This window comes from Vicugna pacos, unplaced genomic scaffold (assembly GCF_048564905.1).
Source record: "Vicugna pacos unplaced genomic scaffold, VicPac4 scaffold_21, whole genome shotgun sequence".
NCBI classification, from domain to species: Eukaryota; Metazoa; Chordata; class Mammalia; order Artiodactyla; family Camelidae; genus Vicugna; species Vicugna pacos.
Window position 1 is genome coordinate 16,322,074 of NW_027328742.1, and position 18,883 is coordinate 16,340,956.

Below are 18,883 nucleotides of genomic sequence, written 5' to 3' on the forward strand. Positions count from 1 at the left end.
GAATTTTCTAAACTGGAGATCAAATCAGCTAAAAACATGACACAAATTAATGTTTGTGTTCTGGGGGGTTTGAAGGTTCCTTTTAAATGTTGTTTAGTTTTCAAATCGTCATATTGTCTTAACTACTTGTTGGTATTAAATATAGTAAATGATCAGACAATTACGAAGGAAGTGATGACTACTATGGTAACAATACTGTTGCTGAGTTTTCACACTCTAAAGAACCATCTCATACGTAAATCTCTTAACCAATCCCCCATAAATGCACTAATGTAATCACTGATTCATTTACTCTTGGAAAGATGTTATAAAATTATTTATATTTAGTCAGGAATTGACTACATAAAAATCTTCCCTAAATGATTTCCATGAAGATAGTTACTTTAAAAACCTTCCACTACCATATTTTTGAAGTGAACGTGCTTAAGGAATGATGGTTGTCTGAGGTTACTCTCAATTAAAGCATCTGCTTTTTAATGTGGGTATATCAAATGTGAGCTTGTAAAATTAAATAATGGTAAGATAATAACGTGGGTTGAAATTTCTAAAGGAAGTGTCTCAAAGAATAAGCAGGCTATTGCTACCTCGTGTTATTTATACCAGATTTCTCCACAAGGATACAAAGTTTAATATATGACTATCATGACTCTGCTTTTATGCAGAGCATTGTCCTGAAAGCCTATGTTTATAACCAATGAAGCAAAACATTGATGTACAATTTAGATGAAATATCTACAAGCATATAGGGTAGGTCTACAAGAGTGAATAAATTCATCACCTAAATGAACTGCACTTTAAGTCCAACCCAAGAAAAGTACATATAGAATTCATAAAGGCAACCAAAGTAGCAAGGCCTGGAGCCACTTCAGAATTTTCTTTGGAAAATTATTATTTAAAAAGTGATTTAAAGGATATTGCATTTGTAACATGGATGGACCTGGAGATCATCACTGTAAGTGAAGTAAGCCAGAAAGAGAAAGAAAAATAACATATGATATCACTCATGTGTGGAATCTAAAAAAAAAGAAAAGGAAAGAAAAAAGAAGATACTAATGAACTCATCTACAAAACAGAAACAGACTCAGAGACATAGAAAACAAACTTACGGTAACTGGGGAAAAGGAGGTGGGAAGGGATAAATTGGAAATTCGAGACTTACAAATATTAACTACTATATATAAAATAGATAAAAAAACAAATTTCTTCTGTAGAGCACAGGGAACTATGTTCAATATCTTGTAGTCACCTATAATAAAAAGAATATAAAAAGGAATATATGTATGTATATGTATGACTGAAACATGCTGTACACCAGAAACTGATACATTGTAACTGACTATACTTCAGGTTTTTGAAAGCCAAAACAAAAAAGAATACTGCATTTAATAATCATAAAGATACTGTCTGATGACATCACTTCCCTTATAAGAAAGTTTTGGTGGCTCCCTACTAAAGCCAGGATGATGTCCAAACTCTTAAACAACACAGCTCTCAACTGAGACACTGTAATAGCCACTAATGGGTTTTGTTGCTTCCACTTTTGCCACCCACACTTACCCTTGTTCTGAAATCCACGCTCCACATACCCAGCATCCAGAATGGTTATCTTTAAAATATAAATCCATCAACACCCTGATCTAAACTCTCAAGCATCCATCACATCCACCATCATCATCACTAACATTTATTGAGCAATTCCCGTGTGCCAGGCCTTGTTCTCTGGGCTTTATTGGTATTCACCACCATTTAATGGAGCAAACTCCACTTAGCATATCCTGCTGCCTACCTGAGGGTATAGCACTCCCATACCTCCTCAGTTCCCTCTACCTCTATTGGCTCCTTTATGGTTTTTGAAGGACATCAAGCTCATTTCTAATCCCAGGCCTTGGAACTAGCTGTTATTTCTGCCTTAAAGTTTCTTGTCCTGACTCTATGCAAGGCCGCCTCCTTGCCATCATTCAGCAGTTCAAATCGCACAGTTAAAACTTGTCAGTTCAAATGTCATTTCCTCCAAGAGAATAGTTCTTACCTCTTTTTCTAAAGTAGATCCTGACTTCCTCACCTCCCAGTCCCTGTAACACACTCTCTCATTTTACTTCACTATCTGGAATCACTTTATTTACGAAGTTTTTTTTCAATCTTGTCTTACCTTATAAGAAAGTTATGACATGAGGGATGGGATTTTTGTCTTGGTCTCCACTGTATTTCCAGGGCAAGAACAGTGTTTGGTACACAGTAGCACATAACAAATATTTGTTAAATCAAAAATAAGAAATGTCTTTAAGGTGTTCCCCAATACATTTTTCTAAACTTAACTAGTAATTATTTTCATTCATTTGCAAATGCTCTAAAAATACTGGATTCTTTGTTATCTCCCAAATAAAGCCTTTGCATCTCTCTTTATATGTCCTCACCCATGCTGTTCCTTCTGCCTGGAAATATCATCCACATGATCATTTCCGACTAAGCCTAGCTCCAAAGTCTTTCCTGAGTGAGATTTTGGTTTCATTAAGGCAAAGAGCATCTCTCCGTCCTCTGTGCAGTCACAGCACTTTGTATCTCTCATACAACTTACACTATCTTATACTACTTCTTCTATGACACATGCATGCACCCGTGTCATGTTTGTATCTATTTATATAGCAAGGGATCTACCAGAGGGACACCCCAACAGTACTAAAAATGCATATTTTAAAAACTTTTTTAGTGAGAAAATTTGCTAGCTACTTCAAAGACAATAAACAACCCTGAAGGAGATTTTGTTTGTTTTGTGAAGAGTCATTTCTGTTGTCTTCCTTATGTAAGTGGGAGATAAGTAGATCCCACTGCCCAAGAAGCAGCAAATGAGGGGACTTTCAGGAGATTTGGAATTGCTGAGGAAAAGGCTATCTTCCCACTTGTGGGAAGCTGGTCTCCAGAAATAAAAGGAGGTCAGCAGTTCTGGGTACATGAAGCATCTACACTGAAGGAGATGATTGCCAAGAGATGCAAAATTTAGCCTATTAAGGCATTAAGTTTTTCAGCTGAAAATAACTGGAATCACCATCCTACAAAGAACTATTGAAAAAATGTTATGTTATGTTATGTTATGGATGGAACTGGAGACTGTCATACTAAGTGAAGTAAGCCAGAAAGAGAAAGGCAAATACCACATGATATCACTTATATGTGGAAACTAAAAAAGAAAAAAAAAGATACAAATGAACTTATTGACAAAACAGAAACAGACTCACAGACATAGAAAACAAACTTATGGTTACCGGGGGCAAGGGGGAGGATAAATTGGAAGTTCAGGATTTGAAGATACTACTATATATAAAACAGATAAAAAAACAGATTTCTTCTATATAGCACAGGAAACTATATTTAACATCTTATAATAGCCTATAATGAAAAAGAATATGAAAAGGAATATATATGTATATGTATGACTGAATCACTATGCTGTACACCAAAAATTAACACATTGTAAAAAAAATATATACTTCAATTAAAAAAAAACTAGCTTTGCATATAAGTACCCATCCCCCAACCCCAAAAAAGCCTATATTACTGAATCCATGAAACCATGGAAATATCCTGTGAAAAAGACTGAGCCTATAATCTACTGCATAACTCAGTCCCAACTTTCACAAACAGCTTTGCCAGGGTCGCAATATAAGATTACACAGGGGGTACTATTTACAAAGACTATGACATGAACTCTGTCCTCTAGAGATGCGGGTGCATAACTGAACTATTCCCAGTGCCCTGAACTGTTGATGCCTTTAGCAGTCTTCCACACCTCTCTTCATAACAGATTGTGCATGCTCATTCTGAGAATGAATAGAGCATCCTATATTGCTACTAACCGATATCTATGAGGCAGCTGAGACCAGAGCTTAGCCTACTCCCATCACCCTGGGACAGACTTTTATACATGACCAGGTGAAAGAAAATAACTTTACTCCAAAGAGCCCTCAGCAGTTTGGTGGAAAGCCTTTTCATTGACTGTAATACTGAAAAGTGAGCATTTCCCTTTGGAGAATCTCTAAGAAAGCAGGTGATGTCACTCGGTTTTCCTGTTTTGCTTGATTCATCAGCAGCCAAAGCCCTTAGATTGTAATCAGCATAATATAACAAAGAGTGCTAATAATAACAGAACTCTTCTCACCTTCAGTCTCACAAAAATATATTCATAAGCGCTAAGATAGCCCTGGCTAACAGACTGAGAAGAGAGAGATAGATGGAATGTTGAAAAAGAATAGACTGGATTTCTGAACTTCCTGATATTACCCATAGGAAAAGCTTTAGCATTTCTTACACTCTGGGGATTGATGCTTGAACCCTTTTTCACCCAGAATTGTATAGTAAGTCTCTAATTTCATTTGTTTCCCTATGACAATTTAGGTCAGTGCTTTGTATGTAAGAAGTGTTTAATAAATGTTGACCAAGTGAAAATTAGTTGTTCCCTATCCCCACCTACATCCCACGCAATTAGTGAAGCAATTATTTTAGTCCAAGTTCATATGTAGTCTCAACTTTTATTTCAGTGGCTTCCTAACTTCTGGGTCCTTTTTGTTGAGAAGTATGTATGTGAACTTGGATTTCTTTTTTCCCCTGTTCTTAATGCTTATGAAGCCAAAACTCTGTTCTTTTATTACCAGTCTTTCTATACTTTCTATTTATCGTTGACTCATACCTTTTATTTTGCTGTCATCATTAAGATAAATTACCCATCTTTGCTCATTTCTCCATAGCATCTCATTACCAGACTCTAAAAGTGTTTTGCAACATTAAGGTCCACTCCAAAGTTCCACTGATTGTGTGCAATATCCACCATGATTTCCCTGCAATTCATTATTGATAATGGGAAAAGAGGAGACAGAATGTCAGCGAGGGTAGGAGGGGAACCAATACATAGGAAAGCACTGAGGAAAAATATTTTTTGAAAGTCCTTCCTCTAACTGCAATAAGCCATCATGCAATCCCACGGTGGGAGGGGGTGGGGAGAAAAAAACTTCTACAATCATTGCAGATGGAAATTGAAAAGTATAATAATCTTTCCAAAAGGGTGAATGGTAGAAAGTAATAACAATAAAAAAAGGGCAGTTATTCTCTGGCTTCTTGTAATGCTCAATATGACTCTATTTGTATTATTGTGAAAGTAAATGACCCTTTGTCCTCTATCAATAAATTATTCATAATAACAATAAGATAACAAGCCAAAAGCAAACCAGTGACAAACGCTTTAGGTGGTGGCCAGTGTGTGGTAGAGGTCATTGGATTAGAAAATTACTATAATTTAGAGTAATGAACAGGTTTCTGCCATTATCCCATTTGTACTTAACTTGAATTTCTGGGAAATCATAATTATGAAATACTCAGATGGTAGTTTGAAAAAAATAAACAGTTTCCCACCCATGGGCCTGACCTAAGCAAGTTAATGAGGATAATAGTGTTTTAACCTTCTTCATTCTTGGCATACACTAGGGAGAAACCACAGACGATAGTGAAAAATCGCTAGCTGATTAGGAAAGAAACACAACTAATTACCAAATGGAGCAGACTGCTTCACATTTTGCAAGAAAAACATATTTTGTGTATATAAATTATGCAATTGTAAGGAAACACAGCAGTTAAAAGCAGTTGGCTACTTCACCGTGGAATAACCTTAAGTGAGAACAGAATACTAGAAACAGTAGATGGAAACAGATAACAAAAGCAAATGAGAAAGTAGGTTTAAATAATCTTAATCAAATAAGAAATGTATTTTTACAAACAATGTACCAGCACAAGCTTATCTTATTTAAACATCTCATAAAGAGTTTTTCTTTTGGTTGGGGGAGGTTATTAGGTTCACTTATTTATTTATTCTTAGAGGAGGTACTGGGGATTGAACCTAGGACTTCATGCATGCAAAGCATGCACTCTACCACTTGAGTCATACCATCCCCTGCAAGAGTTTTGAATTTAGTGAAATAAGATACTCGGTGACTGTAACTACAACAAGTCATGGACAAAATATTTTTCAGACAGAGGTACATCAGCTTGAAGGGTTGCATTCAATTTTAGAAGTACACTCAGCTTTTAGCCCCTGTAAATGACCAGACAAAATAAAAAGAACAGATTAATCGAAGGACTTGAGAAATTAACAACTATCATATTACCTGCCCAGTCAAATGTCTTTTGTTGACATGTATATTTTCTGCAGTTTTATTTATAAGCTCCCTTTTTCAGTGTCCCACACAGCACAGTGAAGAACATTTCCCTTGTAACAAGTTAACATGAATACTGAAAGTACTAATTTCATTTTTGTATTGCTCCAAGAAAAAATAAACTCTATGAACCTTATTTTCTCCATCTGAAAAAAAAAAGGAGATGACTAAAAGACCCCCTTGACCAGGTTGTTATGAGACTCAGATGATGATAACATACTTATAAACTTATAAGGAGGCGTCCAAGGTGAGCTACTTTGGCATCATCATCAATCAGGTAAATCCGCCAGGTGTAAAATGATGACAAAATAATAGTGACATAGAACCCTCCTGGAACAACAGAGTTTTGTATAATTTGGTCAATCAACTCTATATTACAAATAAAAAAGTTATATACTTATTTATGTTTTAGATTATAAGGTTATAAGCCTGCAAATCTGAAAGTATATTTCTTTTCACTTAATAATAATGAACTATAATACAACATCTATTATGAGCCAGGTACCATTTCATGTGCTTTACATGTAATAACTTATCTAATTTTCTAAATAACCCTTTAAGGTAGATACCATTATTATCCCCATTTAACAGATGCAGAAACTGAGGCACAGAGATGTTAAGTACTTTGGTCTCACAATAAGTGGCTAAGCTGGATTCGAAGTAAAAATCCAAAATCCTGGTATTTGCTACTTCACGATTCTGCCTCATTTTGACATGAACTGAGCAAGTACTATATGACTGACAGACACAGTGCCAGGCAACAGAACTAAAATTCTGTACAGAGATAAACAACATCCTTGGCCTCATGGATCTTGTAATATAGAGGAGTAGACAGACATTTACTAAATACTCAAATGTAAAACTGCAACTTTGGCAAGTGCTATGAAAAAGGACTACTGTGTGCTCTGAGACCAGGAGCATTTGACCTAGTCCAAGAGTTAACAGACGGATTCCATGAGGATTCTCAAGCTGAAGTTTCAAAGATCAATCAGATTTAACTAGGTGAAGAGAGGAGGGGAAAACATTTCCAACAGAGGAAACAACATGTGCAAAAGCCCTGTAACAGGAGGGAATACGGCACCATCGAGGACTTCAAAGAACAATTCCAGCAATTTTCAGAAGTGCAGAGAATGAAGAGGAAAATAGAGCCATGGGAACCCACTGATGTGTTAAAACAGACATTACCTGATAAAATCTACATTTTTTAAAATGATTATTCTGACAGTTGAGTGGAAAAGGGGTTATTTTGGTGTTCACAAGGTGGCAATTTAGTACACAATGCTAGGTATCTGTCACTCAAACTCCATTATCCACCAAGTTCAACCATGGATGGCTTTTATAAATGAATATCCTAGAAGATAGGAAACACAGGGGAAACTGGAAAAATTCTAGAGACACAGAAAGCTATGCTGAATTGGAGAGAGAATGAGGAAGCTTGTGAAGAACTATAAATTTGATCTCATGAATACATAAGAATTTCTCAACCAACAATTAGAGAATGTATATTCTTCTCAAGCACATATGGGATATTTTCAAAAGTGGAACATGTACTAGGTCACAAAATGAATTAATTTTCAATGCTTCATAACAAATCAAGGCGTTGTCTTGGCTGCATTCTCATCTTGTGGCTTAAGTTGGGAAGAAGTCACTTCCAAAGTCCTGAAAATTGGCAGAATTCATTTCCTAATAGCTGTACAAATCATGACAGCTTTCATCTTCAAAGCCAGCAAGGAGAGAGATTCTCTGCAGCTTCAAGTCTCTAACCTCTAGATCTTCCTTTAAAGGGCTCAACTTATTAGGTCAGGCCCACCCAAGATACTCTCCACTTTGATTAACTTAAAGTCAAGTAATTAGGGACTCAAATTACATCTTCAAAAAATGTCTTCATCTTTGCCTTATAAGATAAATGAATCAGAGAGCAACAGCCCATCACTTGGGCCATATAGTGTTGGTTTGAAGTAAGTCCCAGGTACTATCCATGAGCATTCAAGGGGAATTGATTACACAAAAGCATGACTCACTGGGATTACAACTAAGATGTGTCTATAAAGACACATTTGAAATACAAATTTGAAAGAACTAATGATATACAGATAATATTTTGACCCCTAACAGAAATAAGGTAGAGGCCAATAATAATAAGATAAATTTAAATATTCAATATAATTAGAAAAAATTTAAGTCTAATTCATTAGTCAAAAGAAAAATCTTAACAAAAGTTTTAAAAATACCTAAAACTAAATCATAATAAAGTATTACATATCAAAATGAGAGAATGGAGAAACACTGAATCAAACACAATACAAAGATTGCCAATATCACCAATTTTATTCTACATTATAATGCAGATCTAGCCAGCACAATAAGAAAAGAAAAATAAATCAAAGTCACAAGGATTGAAAAGGAGGTAAATTGCCATTATTTGCAGATGAAATGCTTATCTACATAGAAATTCCAAAGGAATCTGCAGATAAAACATTAAAATGAATAGAAGGGTTTTATTAGGTAGCTAGAAATCAATATTCAAAAGTCAAATACATTTTTATAAACTATAAACAACTAGAATCACTTTTAATTACAAAGCATCAAAAATTGTCAGTTCCCTAAATATATATCGAATCAAAGATATTGAAAATCTCTACAAAGAAAATAATAAAATTATACTGATGTATTAAGGAAGACTTAAAATAGGAGGAGAAATATACCTGTTCAGTATAGAAGACAATATCATAGTGGTGGCAATTTTCCTGAATCTATAGGCTTAGTGTGATTCCATCAAGATTTTAACAGTTTTTCATGTAGGTTAAGCTGGTCATAAAATTTTATGGAAAATTACATTCCAAGATTAGCCAAGATACTTCTAAAGAAGACAGATTTGTCGTACTAGCTACCTGGAATTATTATGAAGCTAAAGTAATTAAGGACAGAAAAATTTACCAATGGCTAGAATAGAGAGTTGAGAAAGGGACCTACTGCTTTTTTAAAAACTGTGAAGATATTGTGCAAGTTATCTCACTTGCACAATAAGTATATATATACATATAAATATATATTATATTAATATATCAGATAATTATTAACATTTTATATAATATATATTTATAGTACATACTATATAATATTTAATAATTATATTTCATATATAGGTTCTATATGTGCGATGAAACATGAGGCACTTAGATCAGATAAATAGAGTTCCTTATTGATACAACCAGATGAACAACCAGAGAAACACTGCAGCATCAATACCCACACTTAGATCCACAGACATTGTGAAAGTTTATGGAATCTTTCTACCAGGATGGCAGGTTACCTGGACCACAGACAAGGGATGGTGAACAATGAATATTCTCCATTTATATACAGGAGGTAGACGACCATCCTCTGCCCTCTCACTCCCTTCCCTCTCAAAAAAGGAGGAAAACCCCTTTGCCTTGTTTGTTATTTGATGGAAAGTATCCTGGGTTCTCACCCTCACCTTTTAGAATATAAATGCATCTTTCCAAGGGCTAAATAAACCCCAGTTAACTCTGGCTTTTATAACACAGAGATGTTGCCAAGTTCTGGGCTTCATCCCTTTGGCATGTAAATACCAAGGGAGATGGTGCTCCAGTCTTTCTGGATCCTTGAGACTTAACCTACCAACCTAGTCAGGACTGCAACTATTTGACTCTCTCTAGAAGAGATACGAGATGTTTTATTACCCCTTTGGATCAAAACAATTAACAGAAAAATGGCTACAGATCTCATTCTCATGGTATGTGAAGAGTTAAATGTTTCTAGGAGAAATGCAGACAAATATTTTCTATGTTTATATTTTTGTGACTCAGGACATTAGGACTTTTTAACAGAAGAACTGAGGAATCCAGAAAATTTTATTTCCCCAAGCCCACACACATGTAGAACTTTGATATAAGTCAAATATAACACAGTAGATAAATAAGGAAACAAAGGACTATGCAATAAAAGCAGGTGGAAAAATGGTTATTCATAGGGAAAAACTGAAATTGAATCTGTTCTTCACATGATTCAAAAATTAACTTTAGACAATGGATCAAATATCTTTAATATAAAAAAACTGTATAATGTTTAATAGGAAATATAGATGAATATCTTCCTGACCTTGGGGTAGAGAAAGAACTCTTAAGACACAAAACATTGCTTTTTAAGAGATGATAAAGTTGAATCTATTAAAATTAATAATTTCTGTCAGGGAGCAATGCTTTTAGGAAAGTGAAAACACAAGCCACACACACACCGCACACACACACAAGGAAAAAAGAAAGAAAAGAAAACACAAGCCACAGACTGGGAGAAAAATGTATTTACAACACACATAACCAAGAAAGGACAGGAACTGAAAATATACAAATAAGTCATATAAATCATATAAATCAGAAGAGAACAAATACCCTCATAGAAAAATCAGCAAAAAAAAAAAAAGAGAAAAGTATTTCAAGAACAGGAAACATTTATAACCAACAGAAAGAGATCTTCAATCTCACTGGTAATCAGGAAAATACAAAGTAATACTGCAATGAAAAATACCTTATACTCATACCATTGGCCAAAAAAATAAAAATAAAAGCAGGACAATGCTAAGTTTTAGAGATATTGTGGATCAGTTGGTTATCTTATATATTCCTGGAGGGAGAACATTTTCTTTGGAAAATAATTTTGCATTAAATTAATTGCATATACAAATATATTTTTGCAAATGAATATCATGAGACATGTGAAAGCAACAATATCAATAATAGCCAAAAAAACTGGAGCAACTCAAATGACAACATATAGGGAAAACAAATTGGAATTAATCACAAGATGTAGTATTTTCTAGCAGTCAAAAGAATAAACTGTTGTTACTAGGGAATGGAACTGAAGAACACTGTCAATGTTTCCCAGGTGGGACTACACCAAATAAGCACTTCTGTATGAAAATTCAGTCTCTGCTCCACAATAAACTTTGAAATGGGTCGTCTAATTTAAAAAAATAAAACAACTACCACTCTACAGAGCACTAAGGAATGCAATATGATTGTGTAAACTAAAGAGAACACAAAGCTTAAGAAAATGGAAGAACATCAAGTAGACCTCAGGAATGTAAAAGGAAGAGGTTAATAAAGTAACAAGAGAATTAAAATAGGAAACAGAAAAAAGTTGTTCTTTAAAAAACATAATGAAAACATGAAATCAAGAAAAGCAAAGATTAAACACAATCATAAAACTTGAGAAAAAGGATAAGTCAACTACAAAAAAGAGGAGTGATATGTGAAACATAATGCTAACATATTAGCAAGTTTTAATGAAATAAACCAAAAGGCCCCCAAATATGTAGAAACCTGGAAGTTTGATAGTTATGGAGAAAAAAGAATGATCACCAGCAAATATTTCCTGACTTAGATGGTTTAAAGGGTAAGGTGTATTACATTGCCAATGAAAAGATTATCTTTATACTACTTAAAGTGTTACAAAGCATGCAAAGCAATGTAGAATTTAGTAGCATAACCCTGATACTGAAACCTGACAAATACAGAAGAAAGAAGAAAAGAAAGGAAGGAAGGAAAGAGGGAAAGGAAGAAAACCAAAGATCAATCTTCACTATGACTATGGATAATTTAAAAAATCTAAGTGAAATATTATCAACTTCAATCCATCAGTAATACAAAGTATAATCACAACCAGTGTGGCTGAGAAATGAGGACCCAATAGGAGCTGCACAGAGCACCCAGACTCAGTCACCCCTGTCTGCTGCCTCCAAGCCCTTTGCGTTAAGCCTAGACCAGAAGTCCGGATTCCCTTCTCATTTATTTTGAATTCTCTCTCATGTCGCATCTTATTCCCTCTGGTCTCACACCCTTCGCCTATATATTTTAATGACTCTCAGTTTCAAAGGAAAAGAATTGGAGTCCTAATTCATTTTCCCCTAGGAGGATCATCTGTTCCCTTGTAAATATTTAGCTACAGACATGTGAGGGAGGTAATCATCCCCATCTCACAGGTGCCAAAAGCAAACTGCACATGGAAATTTGGAGTAGAGGTGACACATATCATCCAATTCAAATATTTTTGCCTTACCAAAGCAAAAATATTCTGCTATGTATAAAATGATTTTGTGTGACTTTTATAAATAGAAAATTAAACAATGAAGGCACAAAGTAACATGAAATTTTATGTGTTGACTGTGAAAAATATAATTTTCATCATTTTCTTGTGACTAAACTAAATGTATTTCCCAAGCCCCAACTTCTGTTTGATTTCTAAAATTTGAACTTAATTACTTTGAAATAAAATCAATAATGATCGTATTTTTTTCTCATTTAACTTTTTAAATCAGTCAATTCCAATCCCCTCCCCAGATTGCATCACGTGGCTCATTACCTATATTTTTAAAATATTTATTGTATGGTATAAGAATTATAAACAGCTTCCATCAGGGTTTAGCCTTTGAATTCCAAGAAGATAGCTCCTATTAAATAAAAGCCTTAGCTTTCAAGATTGTTTTTCTCCTGTGCTATGAGTCTATTTTTGGAACTCAAGGCCACGAATTTGACTCTGTGTTCTCTGAGGTCTTCTGCGACCTCAGACAATATTATCCAACAAAGGAAGCAGTATACAGGTAGTAAAAAAAAAATGCCTCCTGGGTATAGGATGCATAATATTGCAATTAAAGTACTGATGGAATATTTTTCCTAATTTAGTTTTATGTTCCTTGATCTCAGACTCAAGAACATTGCAACAGACGGATCCTTTAGAGACAACATTCCCTTTTCCTCACTTCATGTTTCTGCCTATCCCATTTTTCCAGATAATATTAAATCTCTGCTGTAGTGTATGAATGACAAAATTAATGTATTTAAACTGCAATAATGTAGTGGTGCCTGGGAATATATCCTTTGTTTGCAAATGCTAATGTTTAAGGAAATAATACTTGGATTATGAATAGCTTCTATTTATTGACAATTTAACTTTCAGCCTGATGTTGTTCTCTTCTCTATCTATACACTCTTTTTCTGTCATTTCACCCACTCCCATGGTTTTAAATGCCATCTATGACTCAGAAATGTGTAATTGCAGCTCTGACCTTATGGCTACCTACTTGATATCTCCAGTTAGATGTCTAACGGGCATCTCATATTTAATACAAATGTCTAAGTCCAAGTCCTCTCTGAAACAAAGCCTCAGGTAAACATCAAAATCCTGGCATTATTTGGGAGGATAAATCAGGTCAGTAAGGGCAAGGAGGAAAAGGAAAATGAAATGCACGTTAGATTCCTCAACAGGCATGTTCACTCAACATACAGACATCTCAAGGTTTGCAGAAAGAAATCATACCTCAGAGCTGTCCACGAAGGGTATAAAGATGGGGAAATTTATATGCTAAGTCCCTTCTGTGTTGGGCTTGAACATGTGCTTATTCATAACTGCCTTCCAGAAAGGATTCATTGCCCAGCTTCTGGGAGTGCTGTCAGGAGTCAGACTCCAGCAGTCAGCTCCGTCAGAGAGCCATCTCACCCAAGAGCACATAATTCCTGGAACAGCTCACAATCAAAAACTGATTACAGAGATATAAAAGCCAGGCCATTTTGGCCTACTTTAGGATAACGTTAATGGCCTTTACATGCTCCAACCACAGGCTTAGCCAAAGCTTTGTTGAGTATTTCTCACAGTTTGAAATCTCCCTCTATCTGATCTTATTTCTGCATCCTTTTATGCACCTGTGTTAACCCACAATAACTTTATGACATATGAAACACCATGTGAGCATTTATATCTAGAAAATCCAGCCTACAATTCCATCTGTGTCATCTCCCGTTAGTCAAACTACATCTGATAAAGAGCTAACTTTCCCAAACTTCTGGGTCACATCATCTGGCCCCTTGGTAGTTACTCAAGAATAGAGTAACCAACCATTGCAGTTCTCCTGGAACTGACTGGGTTTTAGCACTAATAGTCCCGCTAACTTAGAAGCCCCTCAATCATGTACAAACCATGATAACTAGTCACCGTATTTAGGAAGACAGATCCCACACACATGGTGGGTAATTTCATTTACATCTAGACATGTAAGAGCAACAACCTGATGCAGTAAGGTTGCCAATAAGAAGAGAGAAATGAGGCAATTGAGGGAATCTGAGAAGGAGCACACTTTTTTGGTCCAATTCATTGTCCAGAAGTGAACTAACTCAAACTCTACAAAATGCTTCTCTCTCAGTCTTTCTTATGTCAATATGTAACACCACCATTCATCAGTTACTTAGGGCAGAAACTCTGGACTTCTTTTTCTTCCAGTCCATATCCAGTCCATCCTCAATTCCATATGGCTCTACCTTCAAAACATATCTAAGACTGTATCACTTTTAATCTTTTCCATCACTATCACCATATTTAAGCTACCAAGATTTCCCCCCTGGACTTCTGCAATAGTTGCCTGACTGATCATCTGGTTTTCACTTTTCCCCCTTCAATTGGTTCTCCAAACACCAGCTAGGTTATTCTTTAAACAGCTGGCTCAGATAATATTAGATCTCTACTTGAAATTTTACAGGAACTTACCATCACACTTAGATTAAAACCTGAAATCTTGAGAAATCAAGATGGTGAAGTAGGAGAATATGGAAATCACCTCCCTCACCAAGAACACATCAAAAATACATGTGGAACAATTATCACTAAAAACAAGCTGGAGACTGGGAGAAAGACTCCTGTACAACCAAGGCTGCAAGAAACATCTACATGGAGTTTAGTAGGAAGGGAAGAGAAGTAATCAGGTTGGGACTTGCACCCCTTGGAGGGAACACAGAAAAGGAGGGGATTACATGGGTTTGGAGATTCTCCCTGGGGAGTAAGCAGTTTGAGCCACATACTGGGTCCCCTAGCCCCAGGATCCAATACTAGGAGAACAAATCTCCTTAGCTGGTTTGAAAACCAGTGGGGCTGTAAGAAATATAGACTCTGCTCATGAAGGGAATGAACACACCTGTATACTCCCAAAACAAGGTGGAGCAAGCAGACTGAAACTGCCCAGGACCCTGGCTGGTTTCCCTCGATTGCCCTGGTGTGTGCTCCAGCCTGAGCTGAGAGCCAGCTCTGGCCCCTCTTGCTCTCTGGCACAGCTCCAAAAAAGGGTGAGGGCTACTGAAGCTGAGGGGCATGCAGAGTTGTGAGGAACATAGGTGGCTCAGACCCAGAAAAGCATCTGAGCAGAGCAGGGGCAGCCATTGCTCGTGCTTACAGAGGCAGTGCCTTGAGAGTGGTCTAAAATTCTGATTAGGGCTGGGACCACAACAGGCCATGCCCTGACCCATGGTGAGTGCCCGCACCAGCCTCTCCTACTCCAGCACTGCTCCCCTCTGAGGTGAGGGTGATGTGCTGAGACAGGGGAGAGCACACATTTAGAGGAAAACAGAGCCAGTCTGGATCCAAACTTCAGGGCTTATGTTCTAGCAGCTTGGGAACCAACCCCTCCTCCAACAGGATGATGTTAGCCACTGAGTAGAGGAGAAGCCCCAGGTTAAATCTGGGATGGCTCCAGCCCCTCCATCTCCTGCTCACCTCTCACCAAGGTGATAGCTCCCAGCAACCCCAGGGGAAGACGTGTGCTCACTTCAGGTCTATCTCTCCCACCAAAACCACTGTGCACACAGGCTGCATAGGGACCTGCCACACAAGTCTAGCCCTTCAAGACCAACACAGGTAACTCTTTTATCTAATTTCATAGAGACAGAGACAAGAAACTTAGAAGAGAGAGGAATTTACTTCAAACAAAAGAATAAGAAAAAAAATTTAATGAAACAGAAATAAATAATTTACCAGATAAAGAGAGCAAGGTATTAGTAGTAAAATGCTGAATGAACTAGGGAAAAGAATAGACGAACACAGTGAAAATTTTAACAAGGAACTAGGAAATATAAAAAATAACTAGTCAGAAATAAAGAATACAATAACTGAAATTTAAAAACACACTAGAAGGAGTCAATAGCAGACTAGGTGATACAGAAGAATGCATGATTTCATTGTTCAGTCTTCCAATCAGAACAAAAAAGGGAAAAACAAATTTTAAAAAATGAGAACACTTTAAGGGACTCCTGGCACACATCAAGTGTACTAACATTTACATTATAGTGGTCCTGGAAGGAAAAGAGAGAAAAGAGTTGAAAATATATTTAAAGAAATTATAGCTGAAAATTTCCCAAGCCTGAAGAAGGAAACAGATATCCAGGTACAGAAAGCACAGAGAGTCCAAAGTAGGATGAACCCAAACACAGTCACAAGACATATCAAAATTAAAACGACAGAAGTTAAAGAGAGAATTTGACAGGCAGCAAGAGAAAAACAGAGAGTCAAAAACAAGGGAACCTTAAGGCTATCAGCTGATTTTTCTGCAGAAACATTGCAGGCCAGAAGGGAGAGGCATGGTATATTCAAAGTGCTGAAAAAGAAAAACCCACAACCGAGAATACTCTGCCTAGCAAGATTATCATTTAGAATTGAAGGAGAGATAAAGAACTTCTCAGACAAGCAAAAACTAAAAGACTTCATTAATACTAAACCTACCCTAAAATAAATGTTAAAGGGTCTTCTCTGAGTGGAAAAGAAGAGGCTATAAGAAGTAAATATTTATGGGAAAGGAAAAATCCCACTAGTAAATGCAAACATATAGTAAAGGTTGAGGATCAACCACTCAAATAAGCTATTGTGAAGATTAAAAGACAAAAATTGTAAAATCAACTATAACTATAATAAACAGTGAAGAGATAAATATGACATCAAAAACACAAAATGTGGGGGAGGAGAATTAAAATGTCTTTTAAAATGTGTTTGAATTTAAATGAATACCAGGCTAAAATAAGTAGACATAGCTATAGGTCAACATATATAAACCCTTTGGTAAGCACAAATCAACAGATACACAAAAACTAGAGAGAAAGGAACACAGACCTATCACTAAATAACATATCAAGCCACAGGGAAGAAGCAAAACAGAGAAAGAAAGGACAGAGAATAACTACAAGAACAACCAAAAAATAAGTTTAAAGTGGCAATAAGTACATCCCTCTCAATGATCACTTTAAATGTCAATGGACTAAATGCTCAAATCCAAAGATATAGGGTGGTTGACTGGATAAAAAAAAACAAGACCCGTCTATATGCTGCTTAGAGACTCACTTCAGAATTAAAGATGCACACAGACTGAAAGTAAGAGGATGGAAAAAGATTTTTCATGCAAATACAAATGAAAAGAAAGCTGGAATAGCAAAACCTGTATCAAACAAAGGAGACTTTAAATAAGTATGTAACAAAAGACAAAGAAGGGCATTTTATTATGATAAGGGATCAAAACAAGAAGAGGATATAACATTCACTACAATATATTAACAGGCACAAAAGGAGAACTTGAAGATAATATAATAAGAGTTAAAGACTTTTGCACCTGACTTACACGAATGGACAGATCATCTAGACATAAAAATCAATCAGGAAACATTTGTCTTAAGTGACACATAGGTGGAATTAATAGATATCTGCAAGACATTCCATCCCAAAACAGCAGAATACACATTCTTTTCAAGTGCACATGGAATAAATACTCTCCAGTATGGATCACATACTAGGCAACAAAATGAGTCTCATCAAAGCTTAGAAGATACAAATTATGAATCATTTTTTCTGACCAAAATAGTATGAAATTAGAAATCAATTACAGGAAGAAAATTGAAAAAAAAAAAAACACAAGCACATGGAGAATAAACAACATGGGACTAAAAAATCTAAGGGGTCAATGAAGAAATCAAAGAAAATTTTTTAAAAATTGAGACAAAATAAAATAAAAACATAGCTTTCCAAAATCTGAAATGCAGTAAAAGCAATTCTAAGAGGCAAGTTTATAGTGATATCAACCTACCTCAAGAAAACAAGAAAAACCTCAAATAAAAAACCTACCATCTAAACTGATTAGAAAAAGAACAACAAAGCCCAAAGTAAGCAGAATGAAGGAAAAAATAAAGATCATAGCAGAAATAAAATATAGATCAAAAAAACAGAAAAGATCAAGGAAACTAAGAGCTGTTTTTTTTAAAGATAAACAAAATTTACAATCCTTCAGCCAGGCTGATTAAGAAAGAAAGAGAACTCAAATTAACAAAATAAAGAAATGAAAAAGGAGAAATTACAACTGACTTCACAGAAATAAAAACAACCGTAAGAGAATACCACAAACAGTTATATGACAACATACTGGACAACCTAGAAGAAATGGATCAGACTGATGCTACTATTGAAACTGAATCAGAAATAATAACAACAACAACAATAACAACAACAACAAATCCAGGTCTGGCAGCATCAAGGGGAATTCTACCAAACATTTAAAGAGAGTTAATAATTATTCTTCTCAAACTATTCTAAAACATTGTAGAAGAGGGAATGCTGTCAATCTCATTCTATGTAGCCACCCTTACCCTAATACCAAAACCTGACTAAGACATTACCAAAAAAAAAAATTACAGGCCAATATCTCTGATGAGTGATGCAAAAATCCTCAACAAAATATTAGCAAACCAAATTCAATAAAATACATAAAAATGATCATACACTATGATCAAGTGGGATCTATTACAGGGATGAAAGCATGGTTCAGTAGCCTCAAACCAATCAATGTAATATACCACATTAACAAATGAAGG

At 35.6% G+C, this 18,883-nt stretch overlaps 1 protein-coding gene across 1 annotated transcript in view; it reads right to left on the reverse strand.

Moving 5' to 3' along the window:
• LOC140694505 (netrin-1-like) overlaps positions 1-18,883 on the reverse strand; it is a 171,713-nt gene that overhangs the window by 85,885 nt on the left and 66,945 nt on the right.